Source organism: Haliaeetus albicilla, chromosome 7, assembly GCF_947461875.1.
Source record: "Haliaeetus albicilla chromosome 7, bHalAlb1.1, whole genome shotgun sequence".
NCBI classification, from domain to species: domain Eukaryota; kingdom Metazoa; phylum Chordata; class Aves; order Accipitriformes; family Accipitridae; genus Haliaeetus; species Haliaeetus albicilla.
This window is the reverse complement of record NC_091489.1, coordinates 34,924,248-34,949,374: the sequence shown is the minus strand read 5'-3', so window position 1 is coordinate 34,949,374 and position 25,127 is coordinate 34,924,248.

The following is a 25,127-nucleotide window of genomic DNA, read 5'->3' as shown; positions in this document are numbered from 1 at the left end:
GTGTATATATGAACAGTAGGAGTTTTCCAACTGGACTAAGACATCTTAAGTTAAGGTATATTTTATGCATAAACAGCTTTTCCTTTTCATTGCATACTGTGATATAACATTTTTAGGATGCTACCCACCTCAAGGTGAGTTGCAGACATATTTATATGAGTAGCCAAAGGATTGTCAGTAAACATTATTACATTCAAAAAGCTCTGAAGAAGAGTCACTCGTGTGTATAGTCAATAATTGCAACATGCCATATTGTTTTGCCATTGTTGGACTTGTAGTATTGGAATTACAAAGGTGCCTGTGCAGTCCAGATTGTTGTTGTTTGGATAAGTAGACGGTGGAAGCTCAACAGAAGCAAAGTATCTTTAAAAAAACTAAGCAGAATCTCTGTTCTGAATCAGCGTCAGTGGCTCTAGATACTGCGACACACATGACAAATAAAAATCATGTAGTGTTCGGAGACCTCTACAACCTCAAATCGTTAATCAAAATTTATTTGCTTTTCTTACTGTAAATCAAATCTTTATTGTTTGAATATATTCATGGCATTTAATTTCCTTTTTTTTTAGTGGGGCTATAGGAAAAAATGAGCAATTTCAGTGCTTTGCCTTCACCTTTCTCTTCATTTTAGTGTGCGCTGTGGCACATGCAAATGTGGAGATGTATAAAGAAAATAATTTTATGTAATTCTTAATCTTTCATTCCCGCAACTTTTGCTTTTTCTTTTCCTTTTTCAGTTACATTCACACATCTCCATCCTTTTCTGCCATCCTCTCTTCCTGTGTCCCTATTATTCTCTTTATTTAAATTTCTGCTTCTTGTTCTCTTTACCTCCTTTTTTTTTCTCCTTCCTCTTTCACAGTCCTATATTCCTAGAGGTGAAAGACTGACACAGTAAACCAATGTGCCATTTCATTCCTTGATTTTTATGAATCTCTTAATTTTGTGCTCTGAATGCAGGTGCTGTTTTCTGATGAGGTGAAGAATTGGTATGGGAAAATATAGTTAGCAGTGATTAATATCCAGTGAAAAAATAAAATGGAAGAGAGTTGAAAAATGCAAATAATGAGTGGGATCACAAAACCAGGGAATGAAGTGGTCCATTGATTTTTAGTGTATCGCCCTTTTGTTTTCAGAAATTCAGGTTTTAAATCCCAGTTCAGGTTGCAGGTAAAAGTGGATTTGATCTCATCCTAGTCCCATTAGTCCCTATATGATAGCCATGCTGTGGTCAGGTGTGGGTGGTGATTTTTGTTCACAAGAGTTCAAGAAACAGAACATGGAAGTTAGAGGCTGGGATGTATAGATGCTTCTTCTGCCACATACAGTGAAATCTTAGCTTGCTGCATTGCATGGGAGTTTTGACTGGATTCCTCTCAACTGTCGTATGACTTAAGTTCCCAACTTCCATAGGCCCTATGTTACCCTCAATTTACAATGTTTAAATAAAATCAGTTATGTTCTGCTCTTGTATTAAGCAGGATTCTGGCAACTAAAATAAAGATGCACAGCAATAAGAATTACTGAGAAGTCAATAGAATGTTTATCTGTAGTAAATGTGAGAGAGCCACCATGTAGCATAGTATTAATCATTAGTAACATTTCTTTGTATACAGTTTCAAACACAGAACCAAATCAGATCAGTCTAGCTCCTGAATTTCTTCAGTCATTTCAAAATAGAAACAAAACAGTAAAATAGTGGAGAAAACATAGTAAGAATAACTGCCGTATGTCCATTCTCCCCCACCCACCTCCCATTACTCAGCCTGATATCTATGTCATCTCAATTAGAATTTAAACTGAATTTTGGAGAGGTAGTGTAAGGCTAAAACTCATCATGAAAGAATAGCAGTGTTTCCAAAGACAAAAAGCTGCAGATTAACTGCATTGCTTGCTTTTGTTGCATTGAGATGTTTAGAAAAAAACCCTTTCCTTGGCTGTACAATGTCACAGTTTAAAATATTCAGGTTGTTTTTGTTGTTCGTTACATAAAAAATTAATGATCTTGAAAGTATTACCATGTTTATTTTAAAGAAACTATTTTCTACATTTTAATTAAAAGTTATAATTCACCATCTTTTGACCAAGTTATCTTTAAATCTTAATCTTATTGGTAATGGGTACCGGGCCAGATTCAGAGAGAAATACAATCCTTACTTAATGCAAACAGTAAAAATATCAGCATTTCTAGAGATATGGTTCAGTTCAATTCATGTGCTGTACTAACTCTGCCTTTTAATTAGAAATATTCTCCTACTTATGCAAGAATACTGGGGAAAAAAGGGCATTGTCTTCCTCATTATGTATTCCATGTGAATCACAAATGGACAAAACCAGGCATAATATGATGACTGTTTTGTTATTAAAGCACTTTAATAAGGTTAATGCCTCCATATGAATAGTTTTCAAAATAAGTTTCTGTAGTTTTGAAGGTATGCTCTGGTCTAGTATAGTAATAAAGAATTTCCCTGTGGGGAAATAGTCAACCTTTTAATTTTGGCATGCAGAGTTCTCCTTTATTTTCCGTTTATAAAAAGCCAACCAAATGTACAGTTCAAGATGCTTTATAAAAGTAATTCTCCTCACATTCTGGTTAAAAGCTGTCTTGTGCTGTATCCGAGGAAAAACTGAGAAAATACTGACTTTATATGCAAAACAATGAGAGAAAAATAAAATATAGAGCATAAAGGACAATTTATGCTTTGTTAAAATGTAGACCTGAGCAAATTTTTTTCTGCTATGACTTTTCATAAAGGAGATCTGAAGCTGCACTGCAAGTCATAAGGTATCTGGAAGAAAAGAAAGAAAATCTTACTGACTGCATGCAAAACTGCAGCAAGTAGGACCTTATCTATATGCATTACTTTGATTTCAAATTATTTTTAGCATGGCTTTTATTGTACTCATTGTTACATACATAAATCTTTAAAGTAATACGTTTTGTAAGAAATGGTCATAAAAATTTACAGCCAGTAACTTTTCCCCTGTCCCTTACAATGATATTCTACTAAAACCATTAAATGGTTCTCATTAATGCCCTTTAAATGATTGTGTAATGACCCACAATCGCTTGTAAGTGAACAACCATTAAAGAATTACCAGTTCTTAGCATGCTTTTAAGTACAGTTTAAATACATGGGAGGTAACGTATAATATATTAGAAAAAGTATTAAATTTGAAATTGTAAAAACACAATTGCTACAAAAGAAGGAGCAGGTAGGAAGCCTCCCCTGCACTGACGGTAGCCCTCAGAGAACACAGGGTAATAATAGCATTTCTTGTTGCACATAGCATTTTTTTGCAGAAATGCATCTGTATTTATTTGTTTTCTAGAATCACTTGGGTTTACAAGCCTGATGTTGAAATTATCTATAAGGAGTAAAATGACAACAAAAGGATTATTTCCATACAAATAAGCTGAAATCAAAATCCTAGGCATACCTGCTAATGACTGTTGTTGGGAAGTGTGACCCATCTGGTGCTTTCAAAAGGCAGCTTTGCTCTAAGCCCAAAGACAAAAATAGAAGTCATTTCGGTGTTTTTGAAAGACGAGAAAGGGACATCCACATGCCCAGCTGACCTTGAAAAATCTCAGGAATGTTCGTATCTGGATGCGAAGCAATGGGAGTGATTGAAAAGACATTTTTAATAAAGATTATTAATTTAATGGGGAGTCCCAGGCAATTGGCAAGATCTTGCCATTGCAATTTCAGTTTGACCCATTGCCGGGATCCTGGCTGTGGTGCTTCACGGTGCCAGGATGAGGGAGCTGCAGTGGCAGCTCTATGGGTTGAAAGGGGCATTTTGAAAATGTGCCGTTCTCTGTAATCACAGTGTATGCCAAAAGCTGAATTGCCTTTCACATTTTGTAAATAGCCGTTTAGGTTTGTAGACGTGTAGAAAGTCCACACCCTATGTATGTACTTATTTCAAGGTCTGGCCTTGCTGGTTGGATGAAAAGCAGTATTTGGCAGTATTTTGCAGCTGTCCCATCCACCAGGCTTGCTTTCTGAACTCCAGCTCTTGTACTGCAGAGGTAGGACATGTGGAAATACACCAAATGATACGAATACATTTTCTTCTTGCTAATTTGATTCTATTATGCCTACAATAACGATAGTCTTTGTTCAGCCTCGTAACCTTAAAATTCTATCTAAGGAAAATGAATTTCTGCTTCTCCAAAGCAAGATTATTAGGAAGTGAAACCCTCATTACTTGATGTTTCAGTAGTTTTAGATCCTTTGTAAATCAGCCTTTGTCTGAAACACTCTGTACAGGTAGCTTTTGTAACCCAAGTGCTTTGCTTTTGGGCAAATGGGCAAATTTTATTTGCAATATGAAGGCTTCAGGGCTGCAATGAAGAGAGCCATACAACGTTGAAAAGTAAACTTTTTTTTTAATATATGAAAGTTAAATCTTTTGACTTTGTTCTTTGTTAGCAGCCTGGCTAGCCTGTTGTTGGCTTCAAGTGCAATTGATTTAATCCAGATTGCTTGGTCCAACAGGGATTTGAATCTAGAGCTCCAACATCCTGGTGTCCAAACCACCAGGTTATGTGGTTTGGTTTTTTTGTTTTGGTTTGGGTTTTTTTGTTTGGTTTTTTTTTTTGTTTGTTTGGTTGTTTTTTTTTTTTCCCAAGGAGTGCTCGCTCTCTTTCAGTCCTTGAGAGAAATTCACTGAAACCAGTGTGTGAAATATTTCAGTTCCATGAAATTTCATCTAATCAAAATGTTCTAGCTGGTTATGCCCGCTGCTGAGAGTATCTGACCACTAGTTTCCAAGGCAGCAGGCAGCCCAAGATCACATTAGACTTCACAGAATGCTTGGATACACAAATTTCAGCAGTAGCAACAAATGCTTTCTGTCATGTTATGTTTGTTAAGAACTGGATCCCTTCTTCTCTTTACTGCTGCAATCTACATATTTGTCATCTCCTCGTGTGCATAACTGTACCAGATATAGTTGCCATACCAGAAAGATGCAAAATAAAAAAGATGCCGCCTTAATGTATGAGACCAACAGTTTCATAATGTTGGTTTTATGCATACTTTTTTGTGCGCTTTTTTTTTTTAAACTTCCCAAACTGAATTATACTCACTGGTCCTCATCCACATCTTCATCCTAACAGATTGCAATCCAGGTATAGTGCAGCCATATATTTAACCCATCTGTCAGTACAGCTGACTTGGATATTTTTAGAACATCAATCACCATGGTAGCTAGGTCTAATGTCTTATCTGTGCATCCTGCATCAGAGCAGCTAGTTTATATACTGCTGAATAGGTCCTGGGTAAGATACCGAGATGAAGATACCTTAAAAAGTTTTCAGAGAAAAAAAAATCCTGTGCCACAAACTTCCTACCAGAGCCCAGGCTGGACCACAAAACAGTCTAGAATGAAGAATATGCTGGTAAACCTTAAAATTCATATGCTTGGATGGGCAAGGATGTATGGGCCTGGAAAGATATCCAGGCTCTCCAACCTTGGGTAATGAGCAATTCACTCATTACTCCTGAGGGCTCCAAGCACAGTGTTGTGGTTGGAGCACCACACAGCTGCTCACTCACTTCTCCCCCCCCACCCAGTGGGATGGGGGAGAGAATTGGGGGAAAAAAAAGGTAAAACTTGTGGGTTGAGATAAGAAAGTTTAGTAGAACAGAAAGGATGAAACTAATAATGATAATAACAATAATAAAATGACAATACTAATACAAGGATTGGAATATACAAAACAAGTGACGCCCAGTGCAATTGCTCACCACCTGCCGATCGATGCCTGGTTTGTTCCTGAGTGGCGATCCCCCCAGGCCAAATCCCTCCAGTTTACATACTGGGCATGATGTCACATGGTATGGAATACCCCTTTAGCCAGTTTGGGTCAGCTGTCCTGGTTGTGTCCCCTCCCAACTTCTTGTGCCCTTCCAGCCTTCTTGCTGGCTGGGCATGAGAAGCTGAAAAATCCTTGACTTAGTCTAAACACTACTGAGCAACAACTGAAAACTTCAGTGTGTTATCAACATTCTTCTCATGCTGAACCCAAAACATACTGCTATACCAGCTGTGAAGAGGACAGCTAACTCTATCCCAGCTGAAACCAAGACAGTATCCACCCCTTATTCTATACTGTTTACATCATGCTCAGGTCCCATACTTTCCATTACATCCTAATCAATCTTCATCACCTTTTCTGTCCTGTGGGCTATATATGTATATTTATATATGTGTGTTCACACACAGATATCATTCCCTTAGTTTATGGGCCATGTTTATAAAATGTTCATTGAGTTCATTTAGTCCCTGACTTTGGGGTCCATCTGTCATACCAGTCTTTCTGGGCAGGAGGGATGGTGGAAAGTCCTCTCAGTCAGCAGAGCAGGTTCAGACTTTAGTGCAGTATGGTGAGCGGGTGACATTGGGCGCAGCAGGAGGTTGGTGTGCAATGTTGGATTGTTGCATGCTGAAGGCGGTTCTGGTTCCGTCACTACTGCACTTTGTTCAGTTTTATCAAAGTTCATTCTTGCTTGATTTAAGTGATTCTTACTGTAATACCATGGCTATAAATATGACAAGTACAGTAACAATGACATAGAGTGGCAGGGTTATATAGCAACTAACATCATACAATTTAGTTCTGGGTATTCTCGCCTAAAATCAAATCCCCTTGAGGCACACATTGGACTTCCCTATCTTTTCGCATCACCCACCAAGTGCACCCAGGTCCTTGAGCAAAAGCAGTCCCATGAATGGGTTTGCCTTTGCCTGAGGCAGGACTAACCCAGACTGTCTTTCCTAACATATTTTTTTATGTGCACTACAGGAACTTTATCCCCTTCTACAGTACGTAAAAGTTCTGATTGGGCAGGACCACCCCAATTGGCAGATCCTCTGGTGTTGACTAACCAGGTGGCTTTTGCTAAATGTGTATCCCAATGTTTGAAGGTTGCATCCCCCGTTGCTCTCAATGTAGTTTTTAACAGTCCATTGTACCATTTGATTTTCCTGGAGTCTGAGCATGATAGGGGATGTGATATACCCACTCCATGCCATGCTCTTTGGCCCAGGTGTCTATGAGGTTGTTTTGGAAATGAGTCCTGTTGTCTGACCATTCTTTCTGGGGTGCCGTGTCACCACAAGACTTGCTTTTCAAGGCCCAGGGTAGTGTTCCAGGTGGTGGCATGGGGCACAGGATATGTTTCCAGCCAGCCGGTGGTTGTTTTCACCATTGTAAGCACATGGTGCTTGCCTTGGTGAGTTTGTGGGAGTGTGATATAGTCAATCTGCCAGGCATCCCCATATGGATATTTCAGCCATCGCCCTCCATACCACAGGGGCTTTAACTACTTGGCTTGCTTAATTGCAGTACATTTCACATTCATGGATAACTTGTGCAATAGTATCCCTGCTCAGGTTCACTCCTTGATCACAAGCCCATCTAGATGTTGTATCTTTTCCCTGATGACCAGAGGTGCCATGGGCCCACTGAGCCATAAATAGTTCACTCTTACGTTGCCAGTCCAGATCCACCTGAGCTTGGCATCCTGACCCACCTGCGCGTTGTTTTGATGTTCTTCAATGCCCCACTCTTGGGTACGTGAGCATCTACGTGACGTACAGATTCTCTAGCTGGATGCAATATCTTGCCATAGTGCAGCAGCCCAGATAGGTTTACCTCTGTGCTGCCAGTTGCTCTGCTTTCATTGTTGTAACCACCCCCACAGGGCATTTGCCACCATCCATGAGTCAGTATAGAGATAGAGCACTGGCCACTTTTCTCTTTCAGCAATGTCTAACGCTAGCTGGATGGCTTTCACCTCTGCAAACTGACTCGAGTCACCTTCTCCTTCAGCAGTTTCTGCGACTTGTTGTACAGGACTCCATACAGCAGCCTTCCACCTCTGATGTTTTCCCACAATGTGAAAGGACCTGTCAGTGAACAGGACACACAGGGAGGGAATTTTTAAAATAGCCAAGAGAGGATAAAATATGCTTAAAATATGCTATGGGAAAGAAGATATGTGGAGGATGGTGCAAGAGACAATCGGATGCTGTTTCTGAAACAGAAGAGGGTTTTGGTGGGGAAGGAGTAAAGAAGAACCTGTATTACCAAGAAGCTGACAATACTACAAAATATCATGCCATCTCAGGCTTTCTTTCAAAATATTTCACCTGGCAAGTCATGCACGCTAGCGCAGGAACAGAAAATGATTAGTCTACAATGAGGCCATTCTCATGGAGTGGCATTTTCTGAGCACTTTGCAGCAGGGGAAGTGACAAAGGTGCTGGACAATGGAGATGTTCATATCCAAGCCAAGAAAGTGTGTGAGAGTTCTCAGACTTTTGCTTCTGGACACTCCGTGTTTGCCCTCCCACCCTTTCTCAGGTAATGAATTAATCAGGACTGCTGCATGGATAGCTTAATCTTTAAATATATACATTTCTCATTGTTATGTACGCAGGGCTACAAAAATGGGCAGTCAACTTTGGTCCTGTTTTGCAGAGGCATTTGGATGCCTAAAGATAACCATCCTGGAGGGCTTTTTTGGACTAATTAAATATATTAGGCATAAGTACAGAAACACACATGAACAATCTGTCATGCTAAGGTGCATGATACTTCTGTAAATCTAGCATTTTATGTCTAAATAGCATAATGCATTTCTGCGCAGAGATATCTGAACTTGTGCTGAACGAACTAGCCTTGCTACCAGAAGCAACACTTAGGCTAAGATGTGTTGTGGTACTATGCTTGGCACACGGGGTAGCTTCTTCAGAGCTAGCTCTCAAATCTCTCTCATGGCACTGCATAGTATTATGTAGATGGACCACTGTGGCTATTTTGAAGTAATGGCAGTCAGTGTTTCTGATGCAACCCATTACTCATATTGCAAAGAAGAAAATGGAAGGTTAAAAAAAAAAAAAAGCTTTGCTTTTAGTCTGGATATCTGGATAATGGTGGGAATACTTATGCTTTAAAATATATATATATATATATATATTTTATTAGACCACCCTGAATTGGTACCCGAAGGAAGAAAATTTTATTTGTTTAAGTGTGTCTGTGATGAACGCAGTTCTAGTATTTCAAAAGTCTATGTACTGCGTACTGAAAATAGGCTTTTTGCCAAATGGGAATTGAAACGCATATACGTATTACACTATTTGCCTTAGAAGAAATTAATTTTCAGCCAGAAGCAGATAGGATTATTTAATATTTATCTTTAGCTGCAGGAAGATGAATCTATTATTTTATTTTGTTATTTCATATGTGGTGTTCATCCAGATTTTCCTATAGGAGGTGCTGATGTACTCTTGTCGATACTACATCAAGGTTAAAGAGTCTCTGGTTGTTAAATTTCTACAGCTGGTGCTGCCTGGTGATCACCAGCAGAGACCAGAATTTTCCTCACAATCAGGAGAAGTATGCCAAGGTTTATCACAAGGATGTGCATGTATCTGAGAAGTGCAAGGAGAATTGGGAGGGTAAGTGATTCTTTTCCCTAGTTGCTTTCAAAATTAATAATATTGGGAAGTTAAAATGTCTACAGCATTAAAATTAAGCAAAGAAAATGGAACAATGTTGTATGTCAAAGTTGACTGATTTAGTGCTGGTGAGAGAATGGACTGGAGTGCATAAAGTTACAGTATCACAAAGTACCATGTAGATGGGGACTGTTAAATATCAATGGAGCATTACCCTGCACTGTCAGCAAACCTTAGTATGACCATAGTGAGAGATGCTAAAATGTCATTTCATGGACCACATTATGTGCTGCTTACAATGAATATTTCGTCCATGGTTTATTACATTTTTGATAAATTGTAACTTCCTGGACAAAAATTTGTTTAGCTTATCTCTAGTGTCATTTATAGATCTTTAAAGAACTGATTTTGCCCCAAAGAATCATTTACCGGCAGCCTTTAGCCATGTGGTACTAATTTAAATTACTGTAGCAATGGCAAGTCTCCTTCCTGAAATTAATAAATGCAATTTATAAGGAATGTTAAGTAACAACTAACAATTTAATACTTTGTGAATTCCAGCCAAACTCATTAAATAATTAAAGTAAATTTGCAGAGTTAGGGAAGAAGCTTCACCAAAGGAAGGGAGAAACACTTCGGAAATTGTACATGTTTGTTCACATACATAGCATGGATAAATTTCACACAAAGGGTTTAGCTGTGCTGACAAGAGAATTTCAGAGTTAATTCTAAACCTGCCTTGCCCCACTAACTTAAAACATATTTTGAAGTAACTTAGGTTATTTAAACTGTTACTAGCACAAAACCGCTTCACAGAGAGGTTGATAGTACCAGAAGTACAATATTGTCAAAATGGAGGATTTGGTAATTAAATGGCTTGGATACTGTGCTCTGGCCTGTGAATGATGTCCAGCAAATGTCGGTTTGGGAGGTACTGTGTTACTCAAAAACATAAAGGAAACTTGTGAAGAATTTATGCTAGGGATGAATTCCGAATTGCCAAGAGGAAGACGTGTGGGGAAACTCTTGAATTTAGCAGAGTGATGCTTACCTAGAAAGGAGGAAGGTGTGATGTTTTAAATTTGGCATAGCCTGGCTCTGCACAGCACAAAGGGGTGGTGGTGGAGTGGGGCGCGGGAGGCACTTGCGTGCTCTTGGAGCGTGTTTTCTCATCTCGGGATCATGTGATTTGGAAGAGTTTTCATTTTTAAAAACCCGAGGATTGACTTCATCCAACTTTTGTATGTTCATCCAGCATAAAAGCTTTTAGATTTTTCCCCAGGTCACAGTGTGACTCCCAGTTTGTCTGCCTCAGTTTTTCACCCAGGGCTTTCTATACAGCATGAACAGCAGCATAATGAGCAGCAGTGACTGAAATTTTAAAAAATTAATGTGGGATTTTTTTTTTTTTTTTGAGATTTTGCAGATCCTCTGTTCAGGAAGTTGCAGAAAACTATATTCTATTATGAATATTACCTTCATTTCCTGTTGGATTCCACAGGGCCGAGTCCTGCGCATTGGGGAATTCTGTTGTTCGGTTGTCTGAGCTGTAGCCTGAAAGTTATCTCGAGTCGCCGCCGTTTTTCCAGGGGAAAACGGGATGCTGTTTCCTGTTAGACTGTGCCTACTCCAAGGCAAGTTGCAAAAAGGAATTGCTTCTCCAGTTTGTCTTGCATATTTCTGGTGACTCAGATGCAAAACTCGATAGCTGAGCTATGAAGCTGGCTGGTGCCTTTGCCTTTCAGTGTGTTAATTTGCGCATGTGGAGCTGGGTAAGAAGTGCCAAGCTGCCAGTGTTATGTTAGGATTAGTAACGTGCATCACATTTTAATGTCCTCAACATATATGGGTCATGCTTTCTGTGCCACATTGAGAAGGTAATAAAGAAAGTGAGAAGGAAAAGCAGAAAACTTGTGAGTCAGAGGCTTGTTCCATCAGATTTTTTACTACCAGACCCGTTTTACAGTCCTACAAATGGAATATAAGGAGAGTCAGAAATACCAATGAAAAAAACATCAAATATTTAAGGTTGCAGGATTTAATAATAGAAATCTTTAGCATGACTCCCAGGGCCACATGGTGTGTGCTGTTACCCATTCAAAATAAAACTCATAATCATGGCTCTGTAATGCTTTGAAATACAGGGTTCTTTCACAATTTATGCATTTTGCTGTTACTGAGATGTTTAAAGGTTTTAAAAATCAAATAGAACTATATATTGAATTCACATATCTTTCCAAAAAACTTTCCTGCAATTAAATGATTTGTTATGTGGCTTTCATAGACCAATATTACCTTATCAATGAAGAGAGAGTGCATTTCATGCTACAGACTTAAAAAAACCACAAAACCCTGAATCCCTTCACTTTATGGTAAAACAGAGTGCCCAAATATAAATAATAATCAAATATTGGATATTTATATAAATAATCATCAAATATTGGCTATTTCATATATACGATTTAAAGAAATTTTGCTTGAAGTTCATGATAGTCACTAAAAATATAGAAATTCAGGTAAAATTTTTACAAAATGGCAAATCCATACATGATCATTTCTCCTAAATTAAATATTGAGAAATGAGGATGGGATTAGTGCATTTTTTCTGAGATGTTTCAAGGGTTATGTAGTGTCTCTCTGACAGTCTCTGATTTTTAACTCTTCAGCATAACAGATTGAGTGAAGGAAAGAAAGTCTTTTTGCAGGATGCTGCTACTTGTCTCTAAGTCTGGCTGATTCATATATGTGATTTCACAGCTATTTGGCTATTTCAGACTTGAAATAATCTTCCCATCACTGTATAACTGACACTGATCAGGGCCTTAAAAATAGTTAAGTTGAGTTGCTATGTAATGTTGTCATTCTGGTGAAACATAAACCCTGAGAGAGAGAGAGAGGTGTCATTTGAACACACTTTGTGAGGAAAGGAGAAGTTTTTTCTAAATAGGATAATGAAAAAATCCTAGGAAAAAAAAAAAAGGGAAAAAATAGAGGCAGGAAGAGAAACTGTTCAGTTGACATGTTACAGCAAAATCAGAGTCAATGTATTTTGCATATGGTTGTAGAAATAATTTTTGGGTTGCTACCCAAATGAATGACTTTGATGTGATTAGCGTTCAACACTTTTCCTTTTTAATAGTGCAACGGAAAGGTAGAATATCTATCTGTGATAGAATTTTTTTTACCTTTGATAGCCTTACGATAAAATCACTGCATTCAACATGTTTACATGATGTTAGTAATTTCCAGAGAAACAACTGGAAGTACTGTATCAATTGGTAACAGAAGGTGTCGAGTGTGGAAATAGGGTTCAATATTAGAATTCCCACTGAAATGTAGTAAGTGTTAGGTGGAAAAAAAAACCCTGTAGGCAGAGTTTGGCAGGACTCAACTTTTCTGCATTGTGTACCTTGAAATTAATCATTAATGTGTCCCCTGCAAGCTTCTGCTTACAGTTGTCGTTAGTATGCTGTACTGGCATCTTATTCTACCTGATGTGTTCATCCTTTTCAGTAAGCCCCTTAAATTGGGTGAAGCAGCCGTTTGCACTGACTACTGGTGCTGACGAAATTGTGTGTGTGTTTGTACCCTCCCAAGGAACAGCTACAGTCAAGAAGTGGCCCCGCACTTGAACATAGTCAGTATTAGTCAGCATGTGCTCATAATGGTGTATAGAACATGGAAAGATAAATTGTTTTTGCATGAATGCAAGAATAAAGCAAATGACCTGCATGTAATCATTGTATGTAGTAGTTCCAGCTCATTTCTCCCTTTACCAGACCACCTTTTTGGTGGTTCATCCAGCATCCCTCGCAGTCTGAGCTTTTCTCCTTTGTCTACTTCCATACAATTTCACTATCAGCTCTGAACTTGGGATGACGATCCTGCTGCAAGATCTTAGCCAATATGAACTGCATAGTTCACTTATTTAGCAACTCCATGTCACTGCCATATAAAGTTTCATGGCTGTAACAATTAGGAAAGCATCCTGCCAAAAAGTACTTAAAATCCTTGTGTTCGGTCCTTTCATCTAGAGGTTGATCAGACTGTGGCTTGGAACAGCTGCAAACTGAAATGCTCTGTATGGGTTTACTGCCACTTCAGCTTTAAGCACATTTGCACATGCAATGTCTCATGTGCCCAAGTGAGTTTTTGTGGTTAATAGAGATTTAAAATTGCAAAGTCAAACATCAGGCTCTGTAGCCAATAAGTAATATTATAGACTTTTCCAAGTTTGAGCACTTCACAGCATTGATATGTGAGCTGGAAAAATATTCTTGCAGTTGCTCCAGGACGGTGCTGAAGGGACTCCAGCATCTGTGAACGCTCCCTGCTGTCTAAGTAGCCTGTCTTCAGTTTCTGCTCAGCTCAGTGTATGCTGCTCAAATCAAATGGCATTCCCAACCAGATTGTAGCTCATTATCTTTACCTCCTCTGATACTAAACTTTGCAACGAGGTGGTAATAAAGCTGACCTTAAAAGCTTGTGGTTTGGGGTTTTTTTTGTTTTCTTTTTTTAAACCTACCTCAGGATGTGTTTTTCAGGAAGCTCTGCATTGTCATGGCACAAGCAGGTTGGGATCTAGAATTAAAAGAAGGGCTGAGCTAAATAAAATAAAATCCTAAATTAAACATTGGTTATGAGGAATTAGCATGCCCCCCAAAATGTACTTTATACTCTGCTTACTACTTGGAAAATCTGGATGATGGACCTAATTTTTCATCACTCTGTATCCATCCTGTCAGGAGTACAAGTACTTCATCTAACTATGCGATCTAATATTGAGAAAGAGTTTATAAAAGAAGTATTTCTGAGGTATTTGACCACAAGAGATGTAGGAGATTAAAGAAGAACTTGGGGAATCCTTGTTTTTAATACCCATGTGAGTGTATTGTTGCTAAATGGCTGTGAGTTGTGTCCTGATAAGGCTTTGTTTCCATTTGAAATGCTATCAGTGGCAAAGGTAATACACACTGATTTGATAACTATCACTGAGGTTTCCTTGCTGTATTTATTAGAATTTGTGCTAAAATAGAGCACAGTAAGTTTCATGGTCAAGATGCCCATGGACAAAGTGTTCCACAAACACCGGTGCACACAGATTGGGCAGGTTTACAACAACATTAATTGTTTTTTTAATTTGGGAAATCTTGAAGTCTTGATTTCTTGTTGTGTTCCCCACCCCAACACTCAGATTCTTTTACGGTGTGATGAAATACACAATTTTGCTTTTACTTGCCATTCCTCAACACCTTTGCAATCTATTGATTCCTTGAAAAAGGTGGTTTTTTCCCTGCCCCCTTTTTGGTTTGTGCAGTGATATGGGCAAAGAGACCAGGAGGGTGTGAGGGGAAAAGCATTAAGACAGTTTTGGCTGGGGAGGTAACAGGCGACAGAAATGACTTCTAAGGTTTCATCGAATATACTTTAAAAATAAATATATAGAGAGTAACCACTCCTCCCACTTTCCCCCCAAAAGCTAAAGAGCTTGAAATGCATCTTTGTGGAGGTAGTGAGCAGTTTGACAGCATGGCCATGCTTGCGCTTACTGAGTCCAAGTGATCTTTCTTCCTCATTGTCTGTTGTACTGTGCACGGGGTTTTGGTTTGCCTGTGGACAAAAGAAAGAAGGTTGTTTGCATGTGTCTGGGGGACAACTGAGGCTCTTCCGTTCCTTGAGATTTACCTAGTACGCCATAACTTTTACAGTAGAGACTTTGTAGTGATTCCATGGTACAGCTTGATTTGTTGCAATTAAAAAAGGATGCCTGCAATAAAATATAATTGGTGGTATCCCTTTGTTACACTGAAATGATTTTTTTTTTTTCCTGTGGAAAATGGAAAATTTCAACTTTTGCACTTCACAAATTGCCACCCTCTGTATGTATCGGTGTTTGAGTTATGGCCCTGCAAGCAGGAAAATGCCTCTGTCTTGCCAAGTATGTGTTAAATTAGTGTATGAATATGAAGACTTTGTTTTGTTACTTAATTGATCTGCAGGACTGTCAGATGCTAGATGAATGCTTCAAGTGTAGGTAGTGACAAGAAGGGTTTTTTTCAAGACAATAGAGTGAAAATGAAGATACCTCAAAACCACTGGTGTTCAGCGGCTTCGTAGCATCCCAGAGCCTGAATGTGCTCCTGCTGAGGGCTCCCCAGGGCTCCCAGACATCCTTACAGTCTTCATTATGAAGGCCCAGGTCCAAAGAACCTGGGTTTTGCCCCTGATATTGTAAAGCAGCAGCATTTGTTTCACCTAATCTGAGCTAAGGTCTGGCAAAACAGGTTTAGCTTTCTCTAGTTTTATATTTAACTTAGAAACCTTATTCTACTTGAGTATTAGTAATTGTTTTGGTATTTTCCTCCTCAATAATACAGTTTCCTGCATGATCGTGATGTAATGAATGTGTGCTGAGGCTTCTTGTGCTTGATATTTTGATGGCTACTTAAGCAGTTACCCGATACTTACAAAGCTGAAACTGCACAGAAATTTTGAGGCACTTGATTTTTGTTTTAGCATTGCAGCCTGGCTATGCAGCACTCAACCTGGGCTGAGTAAAAAGCAAAGCCAGCCTTGCAAGAAGTGCATATTATTGTATAAAATTTACTGCAAAGAGGAGTGATATGAATAGAAAACGTATACAGTAGCTTGCTGCATACTATCAGGTCTTTTCTGGGCTCCTAAATGTTAACTGGATAGTAATGTAAGTTATTACACTCATTAAATTAGGCCACAAACAAGTCAACAATGATTCAGCAAAATGGTTTTGTTTGTATAGTGCAAGGAAGTCTGATAGATATCCAGTCAAACATTTATGGCTAAATGGATGAAGATTTTAACATTACAGCCTAATAAAAACCCCATACTGTGTGATTAAATAAGAGGGAAAGCAGTAAAAAAGAGAAAGCATAATGATGGTAACATGTAGGTCAGTTACAATTTAATTGTCATTGCACTTCATTGCTAACATATCAATTCTCTGCTGCTTAGCTGAGCAGAAAACAACAACTTAACATGTACAGTGGGCCCATGCCTACTCGGCAAACCCCCACTTCCATCACCTGCTTTTGACTACTTCCTTAACAGCCGCGTGAAGTCTTCCTGCTTTAATAGGATAATCTTGCTGGAAGCTCCTGCTGATTGTGTCCTCCCTGTGCTCAATGCATCAGTGATCAGTAAATTTACTTCACACTCTACATAGATGCTAAAATTAGGTTGTTTGCATTATAACTTTCAATGCTCCCACAACAAGAAACACCTGCTTGCAGATTTATATTGTTTTATTTAATGGTTTAAAATAAAGATAGCTTTACAGTGGCAATACCCTAATGTACTGTATTGGAAGAGCACAATGGCTGATCATTTTTCTTGCTTATCCAATTTATACCATATCTCCTTGCCATATAAGGTATAGCTTCATTAACATTAATTGCAGCTTTAGAAACTCCATGGAAGTATTTATTCCTGCCAACTTTTCCCACCATTTTATATTTCCAGTGGTACTGAGGAAAGCCGCGGGAGGAAAAAAATCTCTGTATGTTTTTGGTTGTTTTTGTTTTGTTTCATTTTAATCTGGATAATTCAGTGAGTTCTCCAAGGGACGTTGGCTTTGGCACCTTTTTAAAATGTTAGCTCTAAAGAACTGTCTGTCTAGCACAGTTATGCTGATCTATAGTAAAGACTTAACAGAGTATGTAACCAAACTATTAATTCAGGTGCCTAAGGTGACATTTTTTATCCAGCTCTGCAGAGCTGATTTTATATAGAGGAGAACACAGTTCCCATTGGGATGGGGGGTGGGAGGGGGAGAGAGTGGGGGGAGCAGCCTGGCAACACCCAGAGAACTTCAGGAGGGAGGCTGGAAAAAAATATCTATTCCTGCAAAACTGGTGTGGAGATAATGCGTTCAAAAGCATCGAATCTAAGTTGTGGGCATATTGTTGATTCTTGTTCCTCCTCTCAAAATTAAGGGGGAGCTTTTGTGATAAACATGGACAGTCTGATCCAGCAAAGCTAGCCAGTGCTTTTGGGGCACTGTGCAAGCTAGCCAGAAATGATGACTTTGTGTTAGAATGAGGGAATCTGGTGCGTGTCAGAGATGGTGCAAGTAAATGGATACGCCTTTGAACAAGAAATGTAATTAACTTTTTGCAGTCGTTGGCCTGTGTGCTTGGGTGTTAAACTGTGTACTGTTTTCTGATCCTCCAAATTCGCACTGAAATTTTGTGCTTGGTGTGGGCCGATCCATCCCCAGGGACAGGTATCACTGAGCTTCCCAGACTCTCAGGGCAATGTTACTCAGCCCTCTGGCTGGTGGTAGAGGGTGAAGCCTTGTACCTATCATGTAGTGAACTCATCCCCTGCAAATCTTCAAGATCTATCTGGTTCTGTATGAAATAGCAGCTGAAAAACCAATGTGAAAAACAGACCTGAAAAATAAGAGCATATTAACATGATGCCAGCATAGGGAACATGTATATTTCTCTACTGTAACAGCTAATGAAATTGAAAATCATTTTCCCTTCTGCTGTTTTCTGTATTAAACTTCAGCAGCTCAATATGGTTCACGTAATTCTGGGTCTTGTGAAGTGTGATGGCTTCCACCCTGTTTCAGACCTCCCAGCCAGAAGATCACACACTTCTAACTTTTTAATTTTTCTTTTATTTATTTTGAGAAAAATCAGATTAATCCTTGCTAGCCTTTCTTGCTCTGAAGGAAATGGGAACCCGTCTTTGTGGATGAGGTTAGGATCAAATGCAGAGATGGAGGACGAAAGAGTGGGGGAAACTTATTGCGCCATATGTTCCTGCTGCTTAATGAGGACCAGGGAGTGGTGAGCTCCTCATATGCCTCCAGAATGAGACCAGCAGGAAGGGATTTTTCCAGACCTGTTGACACTTCTGTGCATGTCTTGTGCAAGAAACTATCGTAAGGCTCCTGTGGACTTCTGATCTTTCTCACTTGTCCTTACTGGCAAGTTCATTGAATGGCATCTGATCCTCTTGGTTGCGCTGTGGAACTGAACAGGACATTGAAATGGCACTTCTAGTTTTAATTGCTGACCTAAAAATTTTAACTACCTTGGCTAGTAGTATTAAGAAAGCTCATGAGAGCTGGGGCTTCAGTGTCAATACTTGATGATTGTTGTGTCATGTAGTAAAGTTTGTGAAGTAGGGAAGTCTGTGTTTCCGTGGTTTTGCCAGATTAGCTAGCTGTGCTCTGATTGCAGTTTGGGCATAGTCTAACTACAAAGCATGCCCTAATTAATATAATTTAGGAACTGCTGATTTATCAGCTTTGGAAGTTATTCTGCTCTCAACAGCAGTTAGCTTCAAATGTGGGAATGTAACGTGTCTGCCTCTGTATATGGTGGGTTCATGTACTATGTGATGGTTCTATACATTTTTGGCACAACTGTAATGGTAATATACATCCAAATTCAGGTATAAAAAGTCATAAACATAGGTACCCACATCTGGAAATTAAAAGAACTGCCTATTTTTTCAGGAAATGTACCCCTCCATTCTTTAAAACAAACAAAAACCCATCAGGGTTTTCCTGAAGAAAACCTCCCATGTATCATGGAGTTGCAGGAACTAGGAGTGCCGAAACACAAACTGTGCCATTGCTGCAGACGTATCGCTGTGGTTTAGTTTGTTGTCCAAACTATTTTATCTGTTTTAACCTATCTGGAAATGTTACCCGAATGAATATCTGAAATTTGAAAATGAAAGGAGAATAAGAATGTAGATTTGCGGCTTATTCCAAGATTCACGAGTCAGTATGGTGTTAAATCAGTTTACTTGCCAGGAGGGCATGTCTGAACGGTGTCTTCAGGGCAAACGGCTCACTGGGCTCTATTTCCAAATCTCTTACAAGCTGCTGGTGTGAGCTGGTGCAACTGGACACTTTTTTGCTGAACTTCTAAACTACCGATTTCTTTGAGCCATCCTTTGGTAGACACAGGTTTCTGCAGGATGGGAAGCTGCACATCAAACGCACTTCACGCAAGTACCTAATATTGTTGTAGCCCTTGGCTGCTTGGGAGCTCTGGGACCGATTCCTCCGGACATGTCATCTCCCCCGAAAGAGGCTTATGGTCCCTTTGCACTCGCCTTTAAGAACAGGATCAGCTTTCATGGGTAGTAGGCCTCTCCCTGTGAAATAATTTAATAGCAAGCGCACTCCTCTGTGCACCTGAGAGCTCCAGGAGGTTTTCTGCCTTCCAGCAGCAGAGTGTCTCCTATAGCTCCCCGTGGTGCAATACGTCTCCACAATCCGCACCCTCGCTCAGCATGACCAGCACCTAATAGGCACCGTTGAGCCTCATTGCAATCGCATGTATTAGTGGCTTTAGAGTAAAGTGCTTGCAAAAATCAGCCTAGATAAAATACCCAGATGTTTATGGTCAAAAGGTGTACTGGGAGCCAGTGAGGCAGCAAAGGCCTATTTGGAGTATGTGTTTCAAGGCTTAACAAGATTAACGTCTGTATGTGCAAGTCTGTAAGGGCCCAACTGAATAGTTCTCTTTCCACACCTGTTCTTTTGGCTAGTGAAAAGGTAAGTTTTAATTTCTTCTCAGCGGTGCAAAACAAGTGCAGTTTGGGCTCCACTTGTCAGATGCAACTGGAAGCATAGCAAAGGGAATAATTGTTGGAAGAAAGGTGGCTTTGGTTCCCTTTCCGGAACATGACACGACTGCAACACAACTTTTCCACGGATACAACGCTTTCAGATTTACCTAATTTTCTCTGGTTTCTTAACACTGTTATCCTAGTGATGGGACACAAGCCCACTGCCCAGTTATACAGTGACTACAATTATGGATAAAAAGAAAATCCAGCAACAGCCAAAGAACTCCCACAATTTTTCCCCTGAGCTTTTCATGCTGTGGTGATGCTTGGGCTGTACAGGAATGAATGGAATGAAGCTGTAGTTTGGTAAAAACCACAGAGGGATTGAGGACGACAGCCCTGCTCTGCAGTAGTGTGGTGGGTTCTGCTTTCTCAGAAGCCTCCTCTTTGCTCTGATCACCGAGTGGCATCTGTAAGAGTTTTATTCCCTTTGAGCACCTGATGATTTCTTCCTGCTTTCTTACACAGCACAAAAATGTGTAGCACACATTTGGGGGCAGTGAAGGGCGAATTCTGGGGGGAAAAAAGACCCGCTCATACTGGGTAGAAGGGTCCATCCTAATGTTCTGGTTTTCTTAGGCACCTGACTTCAATTCATGAATCAAAATAATTTTTTTTTTCTAAGTAGCTGGCAATATTTTTTTGCGCTTTGTAATTTTATCTCCTGCTAAGTTAAGGAATGGCCACAAACATCTTTATATCCACCAGCACAGAACACCAGGCTCATGGTATACTGTGTGTGCAGGTGTGTTTTCCTTGTAAGCCCTTGTGGTTTTGGGGGGTTGAGAGATGGGTCCTGCATTTACCACCCAGTCTGCAAGTAGGGCATGTGCTTCTTTAACCGCTCCAGTTGGTACTATTCTGTATCTTGTGACATAATTTTAGGTGGCTTATTAGACTTATGATTGATGACAGCCAAAAGAGGATATACAGCTAGTCACTGACATTCATGCTTGCCTTTTAAATATCATACTATATAGCTTCAGATCGCTATTTTACGTGCAAGTGCTCTAAGCCCCACGTTAGCGCATCTCTTCCTCCTCCAAATTAACGTATTCCTTTAAATGCACTAATAATTCAGCAGTGGGGTTTTAAACAAATTCTGCATTATTGCCCTTCTCTTTTCTCTTCTTACATTGCTTACTCCTCAGTCAAACATTAACAGTCTTCTCCGCTAAATGATGAAACTAAATTGTAAATATTTTCCTTGCCATTATGTCAGACCCCAGCTATTTCTTTCCTTTTTTTTTTTTTTTTCCTCCTTATTAAATTATGTTTACCTGAATACATCAGGTTCATTTCACCTAGGCAGGATGTCCCATTAAGCATGACAAGTAGAAGGTTGTGAGATTAATGCCCTTCTTGAGCCTGAATTAGCGTGTCAGCATCTTTTCAGACCTGGGACCAGAGAACATAGGAAGCATGCTATAATGGACCTTAGCCTTTAACTGAACTGCTCTAATATTCCTATAACAAGACTACTTTTAAAGAGGCTCATTATTGGCTTCATTAGATATGTTACTTGCATCAGTGGCTGTGGTTACTCGTATAATATGGAAGAGGTTAACATAGCGTATTTTTTATGTATTATATGGCATATAGCTTGAAGTAGCCAAAAGGTTTATGGCAATGTAATTGGTAGTTAGTGTGAAATTTGTAAGACAAATAGACAATACCTAGGGTAACCCCTATAATCCTCTCCTTTCAGTTTTTTACAGCCACCAAAGGGCCTCATTAAAACAGCAGTCAGCACCTTAGTGAAAAGATACAGTGCTTACAGTGCCCAAATGTGACAGAAAATCTGCATTTTGTAAATCTGACACCTTTGATAGATTATACAGTGTGAAGCCATTGCTTCTAAGCATTATGATAACGCTTAAGGTTCTCTTCTGAATCCAACCGTGCTATATTCACTGGATATAACAATGTGAAAAAGAGCTGGTTGAATAAAATAAAGCATGTGAGATGGAGAGGAGCCTTTTTTCCTTTGATACAAAGCTCATCTCATGCAACGGGACTAACAGCTATGGTTGATATCCGTGGCTCTGCTTGTACTGAGGGATATGGGCATATAAATATTGGCAAAATAACAGTTTAATACATAGGTGCAAAAAGAAACTCTGCCTACATTAACTAGTTTATATGGCTGCTGTAAGGGAAGACTGTGTAGAGCGATGATGGTATTAAAATTTCTTTTTTCTGTTTTCGAGGCTAAATTCTCCTCTCACTTAAACTTGTGTAAACCCAAGTGGATTCCATTGCCCTGAGTGAATCCTCTTGTCACTCAGCGTCCTGTAAATCTGGTGTAATGCACTGGCTTACATGGAATTAAATGGACAGGCGTAACAAAACCGAGAATCTGACCCAATGAGTTTATTATTCTTTCAGCTTATTTATAACAACGAGACAAAAATGAACTGCATACACAAAGCATAGGCTCTGAGTACTGTGGTGGGCGTACAAAAGCTCAATTCCTGGTAAGTACACTATAAGCTGTAGTTAGATATTTTAGTTACTTAAAAACATATTTGGTAGAGTGAACTATTTGAAACTGAGCAAATGTGAGTTGCCATGGTCGATTAGTTGCAACTATTTGCTCTAATCGCAAAAAGGCAACGTCAAACAGCCAGAGGTCCAAAGGAGTAATTATTGTCTTCCCCTCCATTTAAGAGATGGGCTCAAGTGTTTGGAGCCACAAAAATTTTAAGAACATGCCAAAAATAAAATGAAAACTATCACTTAGCTCCCATTGCCTTCCTCTCCCATTGCGGCAGAGGAAGTTCTTCTGGATTTTTTGCTCTGGGGGATGGAGTGTAGGTTATAATGTTTACTTGGGCTCCAAATGTGACAGCTGTTTACCTCTTCATCTGGTAATTGAAAGATTTCTTTTTAAATTAGAGCTGCTGTAGACAAAGAGTGGAGCAGAAGTTGCACTCAGTTCCTTGGCAAAAATACAGCACTAATAATTCTGAAAAAGGTATTTCTAGCTTCGTCCTTTGATCATTTCAGAAAATGTATCACTGTGTGTTGCTAAAATAGGAATGCAAACAAAAAAGGGGGGAGGGGTTATATATGTGAAACCCTTTTATTCCCTTTTGCATCAGGATTTGTTCCTGCCTATGGTAAATCTCTTGTTCAAAGGTGCAGAATTGGTCCCTGCGGGTAACAAGGACTAAGTAACATTGCTGAAGTGCTTGCTGATTCAAGGAAGTTTAATTTTGATCTCTTGAAAAACAAAAAAATATTCAAGAAGTAAACCTGAAAAGAATTTCTGAGCAAGAATTTTCACAACTTGGAATTTAAGATAAAAAACAAAAAAAAGTGCGAGTCATAGACGCATTTGAATCCAGTGGCAAAATGGGAAATAACTGGAGTTACACTGGGGACTAATTTGCGGCCATATTTATTCTATTATGTAACATAGGACACTTCAACCTTTCTTCATAGATACTTAGAATTTTTAAAACGGTGGTAATATCAGAAGTATTCAACATTTTTCTAGTGTGCTTTTAAAAAAACACACATCTGACTACATTATATTGACCCATGAGGTTGTTTTCTTCAATAACCTAATTCAGATGGAGCATCTTTCTATTTTATTGTTGTTTTCCCAGGACTATTATCACGACTACTCGCTATTCTTTTTTGTAAGCACAGAGCTAAAAATGCAGAAGGGTGAAAGTTTTCTCTTCTCGTGGTGATGTAGAGGAAGTCTTTGTGTCTTCTGCTGCAGTGGGTTACCTGAAGTGTCATCACCAGAGAAGTGACTCCTTTTAATTATATTACTCTTTTCCAAGTTGTCCAGAAATTATTCTCTTTTTTTTTTTTTTTTGAAAATAATATAATTATTAAAATGCATGCCTAAGAAAATCCCTAGAGAGCAACAAAGCCTTCTCTCTCTCTTTTTCAGTATTTGGCAATCAGTAGACTAGGTCTAGGCATACATTTTGGGTGGAAAAGAGATGGGGGCAGTGCAGGTGGAGAGGCCACACTAATCCTGCGTGGCAGACCAGAGGGTTGCTGGGCCTCTGTTCTCAGCCAGGGAGTTTCTCTCTATTGAATCACAGTTTCATTATAAAACTGACTGTGGTATTTGTTTAAAAATTAAAATTTTTATCCCCCCAAATCCTTGTGAATTGTGGTCACTGATCTAGAGCAGGAAATGAGTGCATGTACCTGTATTTCTTGTGGAGGACAGTGCTGTGAAATCTAAAGGGCCTTATTTAATCTTGCATGAGGATACTCAGCAGCATGTAACAGCAAATTGTCTCAGTCCATGCATACCAGAAGTGTTTCAATTGTAAGCAGCAAGACAGAGGCTTCTTAGGGGTAGATAATATTGAAATCTGGACCAGCAAAAAAAAAAAAAAGCCTTTCAAATTAACTTTTTTACCAAAGTCTAGGTTTTGATCAATACGATTGCTTGCACTGCAAAACAAGCATTTATGAGTATCATGTCTGGGTTTTTTAATTCAGTGGATTATTCACATCTGTTAGGTGAGAATTACAGAGTGCTGAAATAATGTATTCTTGTGTTTTAGATCTATCACTGCCAAGGGCTACTGAATAGTAAGTATCAACATCTGTGTTACTTCTTCTTTGAGTTTTCTGATTAAATGTGTCTAAACATTTCAGCTCCTACTGGAAATAAAAATAAAAGTAGTTTCAAGCCAGTTTGCTGTAGGATTTCAGTGAAACATGCTAACAACAAACATTAGTTAGGGGACTGCATGTGCAATTAGCTCTAAATAACATTAACCTAGTGTTGTGATTTCTATTATTGAAAGGACATTAGGCTCTTGAAGCTGTAAATAATGGAGTAAATATAAATAAAGGTACCTGTATTTTGACAGTGATGTTCCACCTCTCGTTCCCTGCATACACAAAAATCATTCAAATGGCTTTTCTTTCTCTGACAAAAATATTCATTAAAAACATTTCACTGTGCTGCCTTTTAATATAGCGCGGGCATTCAACCTGCGCAGGAAGCTTCCTGGAACCACACAAATACT